We start from the raw sequence: 11,767 nt of genomic DNA on the forward strand, positions 1-11,767 counted from the left end.
CCAATGGATTAAGAAGGTCTAGGCCTATTACCTTGTTATGTAGAATGCTAGTTGTCTCTGTGATACTTGCATGAAAGACCAGGATCTGCCCCTGGCAATCGTATGAAAGATCAGGATCTGACCCCTAGAAATTGTATGAAAGACCAAGATTTGGACCCTGGTACTTGTATGTAAGATCAGGATTTAGCCCTTGTTATTGCAAGGAAAGACCATGATTTGGCCAACGACAGAAAGTTACTGTAAGAGTATGATTCGACCCATAGCATTCATCATCTTATGTATGGTATGTGGTATTTTGGGGAACTCACTAAACTTTGTGCTTACGGTTTATGGTTATGGTTTTATATACTTTCGATTCGAAAGGAAACGGCTCGACTTGATCTCAGCGCATCCAACCATGTTTCCGCAACATTATAATGTTGGGATTGTGATCTAATAACTGTTTTATTCTGATATACTTTTGAATAATCGAAAAAGGATAATCTGTATTTCTAGGTGAATTAAAAATGAAATTTTCACCTTATAATTTTTGGGACATTACATGTTGGTATCAAAGCCTTTGTTTGAGGGATTCAGGTACACTCTCGAGTGTGACTAAACTTAAACCAAGGAATTGGTTATCTTTTAAGAGAAAACAAATTTCTGAAAAAAACTTTTGTAAAGAAAAAGGGGGTGTGATGCGTGCAATCGGCCGAACTCAAGTAAGTGATTCCCATAATACCCATACATGTTGATATGTTATATGATATGAATTTTTGCATGCTAGGATAAGGCTAGGGATACTTTTAGGAATTGATTGATAGATTGGCCTGATGTGTGATGCCTTGTAGCCTAGGAAGCATTGGATGTTATGCTAGATTGGGAATATGTATTGGTATCAGTAATTGCTAAGTGTATGCTTTAAAAAATGTTTACGATTAGGATCATATAGCCCTAAAATGATTGATTTGGCCTTATTTCCTGTTCCTTGTCTGGTTGTTGTTCTAGGGTAGAGTCTTTTACTTGGTAGTCTATTTGCTCATATATTGTGTATAATTTGCATGCATAAGGCAGCCGGAAGTGAGAGTATAAATTCCTAGCATGGTAGTAGCAAGTGAGTGTGGGATGCCTTTTGTTTGTTTCATGGCTTAGAGTGTTACTACATGAATGTTGCTTGTTTTGTGCTTTGTGGAACTCTTAGTGATGTGAGTTAACTATTAAGTGAATATGTTAAGTTACATGTTTCAAAGGTTAAATAATCTCAAAATGACGGATATGACTCTATTGGGCAGCTCTTGTCTGAGTCCAACCGTTGTAGGGTTAAGCCTTTTACTGGAAGGATTATCTAAGATTTGTTGTATGTTATTGTATTCATGAAGTGGTTAGCTGACATTATTAAGAGTTTTTCAGTATCTGATGGCAGAGTGAGGTCGAAACTTAGGAGAGCCTAGGAAGTGCTTTAGTAGGTTTTGGTTGCGCTGATTAGTAGGTACTTGGAGTACCGAATTGAGAAGGTGACTTGTAGGATTCGAGACAACACTGAGTATGGATATATATATATATATATATATATATATATATATATATATATATATATATATATATATATATATGGAAGGTAGTATTGATGCCCGTGCTACTAAGAGCATAGGGTCCATGCTCGAATCAAGGGGAGTCATGGAGAATCTAGGAAACCTGTGGATGAGGATTTTTGGGTATGTTATGATTATTGTATGGTTGCTTTTAAGTATGGTAATGAGCACTCGTTGCGGAGGATATGGTTCAGGCTCAGGTGTTGGCACTGAGCCGTTAGATGAGAGGATGCGGGAGTTCATCTCGTTGGAGATCACCCGTAGGATTTTGGAGCAGAATCCTGTGATCTTCAGTTCGGTGAAAGAGGGGATCATAGAGATTTTGGATGAGCGTCTAGGCTCATTCCTCACTGAGATTATGGCTATTGTGGGAGCTCGTAATCTTTCCTTCCTCAAGTTTCGTGCTTATGGAGCTCTCAAGTTCTTTGGGGATAAGGACCCCATTGCTAGTAGGAGGTAGTTAGCAAATATGGTGAACGCTTTACGGACGAGTTTTTGCCCCGAAGGGTCGAAGGTCAAATTTGCTTCCTATCTTTTGAAAGACAGAGCTCGAGATTGGTGGGAGGGGGTAGATTTTGCTTTGGGAGGCGAAGCCATTGAGGTGATGATTTGAGATGAGTTTGTTACCCGATTTAGGGCGGAGTTTGCACCAGCCATTGAGGTGCAACAGTTGGCAAGGGAGTTTCAGGACCTTCTCCAGACGATTGAGACTATAGCGGAGATCACGGTCAAGTTTAGGGAGAGGGATCTTTTGGTTTTGGAGTGTGCCGCAGACGAGGAGATGAAGAAGACAAGGTACGACGATATGTTGTGAGACGTTATCGGGGAGTTTATTAGCTTTTCAGCTTGTCGGACATGACAGCTAGAGCCTTAGAGCGGGAGATTGATTTGGAGCACCTCAGGAAGAGGAAGCCAGAGTAGATTCAGATTGTAGTGGGCTAGGCGAAAAGGCCCAAGACTCAGGATTCACGTTTGGGAGGCTATCAGAGTCGGGGCTGTTGTGCCAAGTGTGAGAGGACCCATGAGGGTGTCTATCGGGAGGCATGAAGGGGGTGTTTCAGTTGTGTTATGATGAGTAATTTTAGTAGGGATTGCCCCTTTGGATCGGTTTTGATGTGTTTTCACTGCAACCAGGTAGGCCACAAGAAGGTCGACTGTCCGAGGTTGATGGGTGGAGCTGTGAGTACACCTACTCTATTTACTTTGAGGATCACTGACGGTCGTGAGGGCAAGGCGGAAGCCCCAACAGCAAGGAGTCGAGCATTGCAACTTCAGTCATGGGAGGCCAGAGTTTCATTAGATGTTATCGCGGGTATTTTATCTTTTGTTTTCTTCGTGCCTTAGTATCTGTATATACATGCTTTCGAATCATGTGCTTGTATGTGTAAGGCATTATCTTTTGTCTAGTTCTCTGTTATTTCCCGATTGATATTATCAAGGATTGTTATATGCCATTTTTGCATGTCGAGGGTTATGAGTGGGGCACATCTTGTTGAGCTGGAATTAGATGGTCAGGTAGTTCAAGGATATTGATTGGAAGATTAGTAGTCAGGTTAGCAAGATTTGTTCGGCAACGAAGTAAGAGTTCATAAGTGTTACATCCCTGAACAGGGATTGCAATCGTTTATGGAAATACTCTTGGGTCCAATTGCTACCATTGCTATGGAAGGAGCGGTAGCAAGCGGATGATGATGGCAGATGCGTGGGATTGCTCAGACATTAGAAGTGTCGAAGAAATTCAAAATGGTATCCGTTGAAGACAGTTAGAATACAAAGATCCTTTGGTAAGTGGATATTAGATAGGTGATCCATCAGTTCTGGTAAGGGGATTAATTATTCGTTCCTTCCAGTGAATTTGATAGGTGTAGTTAAATCCAAGTGGGGTAGAATCGTTTGGATTTCTTGCAATAAAATCAGGTACGGAACCAAGGAGGGTTCCATATCCTAGTCGAGAAGGAAGGCATTTCAAGTGGCAGTATAGATAGAGGTTGCATGACGTTGGGAGTTCAGAAATTTTCAACATCAGATTGGCGCATTCGTAGTAGTGCATAGAAGATACGTGGATGGATCCAGGTTGAGGGTTGTGTTAAAGCCTATTTTCCTGTTCTTGTCTAATGAACGATTTGGGGTTCGAAGCATGTGACATCCCCATTTTCACGGCCAAAAAAGACCGATTTTGTTCATGCTTTATAAAAATCAGAGTACCTATTTTAATAAAAATGTTGCGGAATTTGTTCCCATAAAAACATGATAAATATGTTATCAAAGCATTTCCAAAGAAATGTATTTTTATCCATTTTAAAAAATTTTGGATGTCATCGTCAATACAGAAACATAAGCATAAACATAACTTACATTCATTTACACTAGTGATCTACATCTCTTTTAAGTCCCTCAGTGTAAAGTAGCTTCATATCGACACTTGTGATACAAATACGCTTGAGTGGGTTAGGTTGGGAGACCTAGTGAGTACATAGGGTTTTCAACGCACAATAATATAACTATTATGTTAAATATCAAACATTCAACCCAATTATGCATCCCCATTATCTTCTTTACTCTTAAGGATCTACCCTAAGATTCAGCTATTCCTTGTTCATTCATTCCTAAGGAGTATCCTAAGGAATCGACACTAAGTTTGCATAGTCGCCACGGTTTATCTCGTTTATTGACAATATTGTTTTCGAGAGTCTACTTGTAATACATGTAAATGGGTTTTTAGAGTACACCGGGTGAACACATCGTTCACAACACCTACAGGTTGCGAGCCTACTAGTGTTCCACTAGACTGTCTAGAATAGTTTGTGGTTGTCATCCATACTATGCTAGATGAGGGGTCCATTGCTTGGTTCATCGTTTGGCTCATTCTTTTGGCTCATCGTTTTGGCTCATCGCTTTGGCCAATCGTTTTGGCTCATCGCTTAGGTCATCACTTTGCACCATATTTTATCACTCATATATCATTGCTCATCTTTCATCGCTCATCATTTATCTCATCTTTCATCTCTCATCATTTATCTCACCTTTCATCACTCATCATTTATCTCACCTCTAATCTACCCATGTTTTACCCAACACATTTTGTAGATATATAATACATATATAGTTTAGATCATTTAAAACATGTATAAAATGTTTCATCCAGCATAGACAACAAGTATTCAGATAATATACACACATAGCACGTAATTTATATAAAACACTTCATATCTATGTGTAAGATGAAAGTAACTATGCACTCACTTGCAAAGGTGGTGACTTGGTACTCGGACAGTACTTCGTTTACTTTAAAATAAATTTTCGTTGACAAAAACCTAGTATCATTTCCACTAGAGTTTAGTCTAATGTTCAACGAGAATAACTAATTATCTAGTTATTATTACTATTATATAAGTGTTAAACAATACTCTTCACCCACTATTTACAGACAGGGGCCAGACATGAAACACCTGAGGGCAGGATCATTTTGGCATATAACACTTCTGAAATCCAACAACCCAGGCGGCCCTTCAAACCGGATTCCCTGTACCGCGAGTGGTTTAAATGATATTATAATGACACTTATACAACCTGTAACCCCCCGTTTACTAAATAATTAAATAGATGAAATTTATGAATGAATGGTATCCCTAAAATAAATAATTATACATTAAGGATGGTCTCAAAGGGCTAATTTTTACAATTTTAGAAGTTGGGGATTAAAAGTGTCAGTTTCGGATTAGTCTTGTAAGTATTTATGAAGGTAAGGATCACGTGGTAAATTATCGGGACTTAAGATGGATATATGAGAAGCAAGGGCTAAATGGTAATTCTGGACTCCATTGTAAATAGTTTTGAAATCCAGGGTTTAAAGGGTAACATATGGACTTTACTGGAAGAATAATTTATAAGGAGGGGCTGAATTATAATTGTGGGACTAGATATGAAAGAAATTTCGTGAGCAAGGGTAGGAAGGGTAAATTATGGCCTTGGTTTGAAAGAAAAAGAGAAAGGGAGGGTTGATCTTGACATTATGGCAAACTTTTATTGGAGCCGGGTATAAAACTTCACCACCGGTCAAACCCTAACTCCAAACCCCCCTATGCAACTGCCACCCTCACCTTATCACCCCTCATCCCAGCAACTGCCTCCGTAAGGCCATAGTAGGATCGCCGACGACTCCATGCGACGCTGATGACGGGCCTGAGGCCGATTCCTAGGTTACCGTGGTGTTTTCCTCTTCCGAGACCGTCAACCGGTGTGCTGCCGAGCCTCCTGCCGCCGCTCCTTCACTATTGGATCAACATCTCCTTCCTCCACTTCTTGCTATGGGCATTGCTTCGTTCCAAGGTGGTCTCCACTCATCCTCCTCATCCCTTCTTCTCTCTAGTTCGTTGCTACAACACTGCTGTTAGTCGTCGTTGTGCTGTCGATGAGCCACTGGAGTTGCTACTGCCATTGCCAAACGCCACCAGGTGGGAGGCTGGGTGTCTCTTACAAACGGACTCACGTGGGTGTGTTACTGCTTGTCTATGAATCAATAGAAACCATCGCCACCACCGAGAGGTGGTGGCTCCCATCCCAAAAACCGTCGCTATTGTCCACTTGAGCCGCTAGGTGGGTGGCTAGAGTGTTGTATGCAATCTGAAGTATGTGTGTGTGTGTGTGTGTGTTTTGTCTAGCTGGAGTTCATGGGAAAAGCCACCACCACCACCGTGAGGTGGTGGCTGCCCCCTTGTATCGCCGCCAGCCACCACTAGAGTGGTTGTGTGTGTGTTAGAGTAGTTAGTGTGTGTTTGTTTATTTGTGGATTAAAAACTTGTAATTGTAATTAGTAGAAAATGTAATGAAAATAACCATAACCACCACTGTAAGATGGCGGCCGCCGCCGCGTTCCGCCATTGACCACCACTACCCGAGGCGGTAGTGGGTGGTGCCCCACTAGCGAAGCCTAATGGGCTTAGAGATTAGTTTTTGGCCTATCGGGCCATGTTTGGGTGGAAACCCCTAATTGTGAGTATTTGGGCCTTGGACTTATTTGGACCTACTTTTGAGCCATTGGGATTGGATTGTGTATTAAGCCCAATTATCACATATCACTTATCTAGTAGAGTAAAGGACTTAATGGATTAAGCCCTTAATGGGTTAAGTGAGAAACACTTACCCCTAATTGTTATTTTATGTGAAACCCTAATTTCACTTGGACTTTGAGTTGGGCCTTCCTATTGGGCCTTGGTGATTAGGATAAAAATGGACCATCCAAAATCAAGCAAATGGACTAGAATAATCTAATGGACTTAGCGTAAGGCTCACGTAAGGAGTTTGGGCCCACTTTGGAAAATTAGGCCATAGATGGGCCATAGTCTGGTCCTTGATGATTATGAGATCTTGGACTATAAGAATGTCAAGTGTTGAACCAATAATGAATGATTGGTCCTTTGATCAAGACCATGTAGAGACTTGGGCCCAATTGGGAAAATTGGGCCATAGATGGGCCATAGTTGGGTCTCGGTCCATTATTAGACTTTTTGGCCTTTGGATTGGGCCTTAGGCTTGAGTCAAGCTAAGATAGGGGTAAAGTAGTCTTTTACCCCAAGCGTGGACATATGGTTATGAGTTGGAACCCAATTATTAATTGGGTGTTATTTTGATATTGACAGACCGGGAATCTGTCATCCAGCCGCTATGGTTTTGTCAGCGGGACTTCAGCAGTGTGAGGTGAGTCCTCTTCCAATAGGAACGGGTCTAAGGCCATAATGTCGGCCCGTTTAAGTAGTTGTAGTATGTCGGGGTAAGCCCGATGCAGTTTATATGTTTCCGGACTTCGGTCCGATGCCGGGGCGGTCCCGAGAAGTAGTTAAGTATGCGTGATGTCTTTGTGATTCATGCAGGTTATATGATATGTGTTATGCGTTTCGAACTTCGGTCTGATGCCGGAGGAAGCCTACTGTATATTTATTTACATGTTGTGTGTTATGTGTTCCGGGGTAAGCCCAATGTTGGGCAAGCCCGATGTATGTTAGTTATTATGCCATTTGTTATGTGTTCTGGGGAAAGCCCGATGTATGCTAGTTTATATGTTATATGTTATATGTTCCATGCTTCGGTCCGATGCCGGGGCAAGCCCAATGCAGATTATGTGAATATGTTATGTGATATATGATGTGTTGTGTATGTGTCGGGGTAAGCCCGATGCCAGGGTGAGCCTGATGTGGTCGGATGCCGAGGTGAGCCTGATGTCGGGCAGGAGTCTGATGCCGGGTAAGCTGATGTTGGGATTCGTCCCGATGCAATTGGGAGTAGTCCCAAAGTTATATTTATGTTATGTTTTTATGTTATATGCATTGTGGATATGTTTATATGTCTACCGGATTACAGTTCGATGCCGGGTAGGGCTCGATGCAGTGGGCTAGGCCCAAGTTATGTGATTATGTGTATGGTATGTGGTAGTTTGGGAAGACTCACTAACCTTCGTGCACACGCCATTTGTTCAGCCAGGGATGTTTATACTCTGATATATTTGACAGATGTTATGCTATTCTAGAGATACACCGTTTATGATTTTTATATGTTGAAAGATAATTATGGTTTTACTAATGAGTTAAAAATGAAATTTTTGGCTTGTATTTTTGGGATGTTACAAGTTCGTATCAGAGCCTTGGTTTGAGGGATTCAGGCATACTTCCGAGTGTGTCTGAACTCAAACTAAGGAAGTGGTATAAAGTTTTCAAAAGAAAAGAGTTTTAGAAAAGCGAAAAGAATTTTTAGAAAGAAAAGAACTTTGAAAAGACAAAAAGGGTGTGGTGCGTGCAATCAACCGAGCTCATGTAAGTACTCCCAAATTACCCATACAAGTTTATGTTATGATATCAGCTTTATTAGAACAGCATGCTAGATTAGGACTAAGGATCTAGGAAGGATGGCTTATGTGTCTATTATATGTGATTCAACCTTATGAAAACTGCATGCTAGTATAGATTAGTCAAGGTGATAGCCTGGGTAGTATATGCTTGATTATGTGTACTCAATGCCCGAATGTTGCATGCTTTGTGCTTTTAGGAGTTCTAGTTGTCTTTCACTAACTAGTAAACGAATATGTTAAGTTACATATTACAAGGACTAAATAATTTCAGAAGGTTAGGTCTAGCTTTGTTTTGTAGCTCTCGTTTGAGTCCAACCGTTGTAGGGTAGGATCTCTCATTCGAAGAACTATCTAGTCTGAGTAATATGTAATAGTATACGCGAGCTAGTTAGGGGAAGAAAGTAGGGACTTCTTATGCAGCTGATGGCGGAGAGTGGGTTGGTGATTACCCTAGGGCAAGCCTAGGATGAGATTAGCAGAGAACAGTAGCAGTACAAGGGACTTGGTGGAATCAAGGCAGTTCTTCAGGAAAGTACAGATAGATATGGATGGTAGTATGGTCCCGTACTACTGAAAGTAGAGGATCCGTACTCGAATCAAGGAAGGCCGTGATAAGACCAGGAAACTTGTAGTGTGTGAGATCCTTAGAGTACGATGAGTATTATGATGATCGTGATGGTATCTTTCCAATGTATAGTGAGTTAGTGACGCTTAGAGGTAGACCAGATGGCAGTTCTGGTGTCGATGAGGGATCAGGCTTAGACTCTGTAGTCGGGCAGCTCGGTGATCAGATGAGGGAGTTCATTCCATCTGAGGTTACATCCAGTATCATTGACCAGACTCCTGTGATCCTCAGTATGATCAAGGAGGGCATTATAGAGATTGTGATGAGAGGCCGAGTACATTCTGCACTGAGATTGCAGTCATGATAGGGACCCGTACATTGATGTTTCGGGAATTCAGAGTTCGTGAAACTTCAGATTGTCATGGGGGTTAAGGACCCCATTGTTAGCAGCAGATGGTTGGCAGATGTCGCCAACACTTTTTGTACCAGACGTTGTCTCGAAAGGAGACAAGATCCGACTTACCTCCTGTCTCCTGAGGGACAAAGCATGAGATTGATAGGAAGAGGTTGGTAGAGAGTGGAGTGATGAAGCAGTTGATGCTATGTCATTGGATCTTTTAGACCAGATTATGGGCAGAGTGTGCCCAGGCGATTGACACGTAACAGTTGGCGCAAGAGTTGTTAGATCTCCACCAGACGACTGAGACTGTGGCAGAGATCACTGCCAAGCCTCGGGAAAGAGCTTATATGGTACCATAGTATGCAGCAGATGAGGAAATGAAGAAGGTAAGTTATCAGAACGTACTGTAGAATGGTAGCAGGGAGATCATGAGTATCTCGAGGTGCAAGACCCTGAATGATATGACTTCTAGAGCTTGATAACGAGATATGGACTTGGAGCACATCGGTAAGAGAGGACCAGATCAGTTGCTTATACTGAAGGGTCATGGGAGGAGACCCTATATTTTGGATCAGCTTTTGAGAGACCAGCAGGGTTAGATTCAGTACAGCACATGTGGGAAAATGCACGATAGAGTCTTTCATTCCAGGGGTTTGAGTAAGTGTGACTCTGGTTTATCCTCTGTTTGTGTTTGAATTATACTTCCAAGAAATGTCATATGGCAATTGCATACCGAGAATTATTAGCGGATAGCGAAAGATCATATCCCAAATCGCGGGATTGGGAGAGTGCAACGTCATCTTGGTTTATTCCAAGAATGAGGAGCAACACGAAAAGCACCTGAGGGAGGTGCTAAAGACTTTGAGAAGGGAGAGAATTTTTGCAAGGTACTCCAAATGTGAGTTCTGGTTGCGCAAGGTGCAATTTTTTGGGCACCTTGTCAATCAGAAGGGTATTCTAGTCGATCTGGCGAAGACAGAGGTCGTGATGCAGTGGGAGATTCCGAGGTCTCCAATTGAGATTCAGAGCTTCCTGGGTCTAGCAGGTTATTACCGGAGATTTATTCGGGTTCTTGGAGGTGGTGTGATCTTTTGGATTGGCTAGTATTGAAACACTAGCAATGGTAAGTGTTGTTTTCAGCAGATTGGGCATAGAATGCTAAGAAGGATTGATAATCCTTCTAGTATTGTGTGCTGTAAGACGTTAGTTGAATTAAAGTGGGGGAGAATCATCCAAGGATTCAGAAGTAGGAGCAGTTTTGAAACTAGGATGAGTTTCGCATCCTTGTCAAGAAGGAAGACAGCCCAAGCGGCTGTATGGTTTGAGGATATTGTGAGATGGAAGTTCGGAAAAACTAGCCAATGAGGAGACCGCGTTCCCGTAATGTTTTCCAGCAAGCCTTAGGGAACCAGGTTGGGGATTCCAGTCAGGAAATGAGTTCAGTTGAGTGTGGGTCAAGCATGTGTCAATCCAGTATGGAGAGTGTTGTAAGTATGCGGGTGTAGCCGTAACATTCACTAGCAGCCAGATAGTGTTCGAGTGTTGTAAGTATGCGGGTGTAGCCGTAGCATTCACTAGCAGCCAGATAGTATTAGAGTGCTATAAGTCTGCGGGAGTAGCCGTAGCATTCACTAGCAGCCAGATAGTGGTAGAGTGTTGTAAGTCTGTGGGTGTAGCCGTAGCATTCATTAGATTGGTAGATAGCGTGAGTGTGTTGTTAGGACACAAAAAGAACAGTAGTTCCAACCAGTTCGGGTGTAGCAGTGAGGATATGGAAATCCACGGATTGGATTTCGGAATTAACCAGATGGATTAGACCTGGTTAAGCCAATGATAAGACTGTAGAAGCGCCACTACAGCTAAGAGAGCAAGGAAGCAGTCGATTGCTTAAGGTCCTTCTTGGCATAAGGCTACCAATGATCATGTAGCAATCACTTTTAGCCTTGGGTTTGGTAACGTTAGGATCCGAAGTATGGAGTCGATCAGTTAGATCAGAAGGCCACTAGGGCCATAGTGACAAGATAACTAGTAGCAACTGGTTCCAGAGAAGGATTTCGTTCAGGAGTTGTGTGAAGCGACTAAGTAGGGAACCCTTTGGCTCCATAACCAGGCTGGAACCCAGTATTTCAGACGACTGATGAACAATTTGAGATCAGGGAGGTCTTGGTAGATTTGGGAGGCAGTCAAGGCGCAACATACTGTTTCAGACAGTTCAGTGTTTCAGGAATTTCAATGCTTCGGACAATTCAGTGTCTCAAGCAGTAATGGTATTTTGGGATTTCATGTATGGTTAGAGTCACAGATAGCTTGGGATATGCCAAGTCACTTATAGCAGGATTTTTTGAGTTTTGGACAAGTATAAGTGAATCACAGGGATAAGTGGATATGTG

Source organism: Lactuca serriola, chromosome 9 (genome assembly GCF_051521515.1).
Source record: "Lactuca serriola cultivar US96UC23 chromosome 9, Lser_US96UC23_V15, whole genome shotgun sequence".
NCBI lineage: Eukaryota > Viridiplantae > Streptophyta > Magnoliopsida > Asterales > Asteraceae > Lactuca > Lactuca serriola.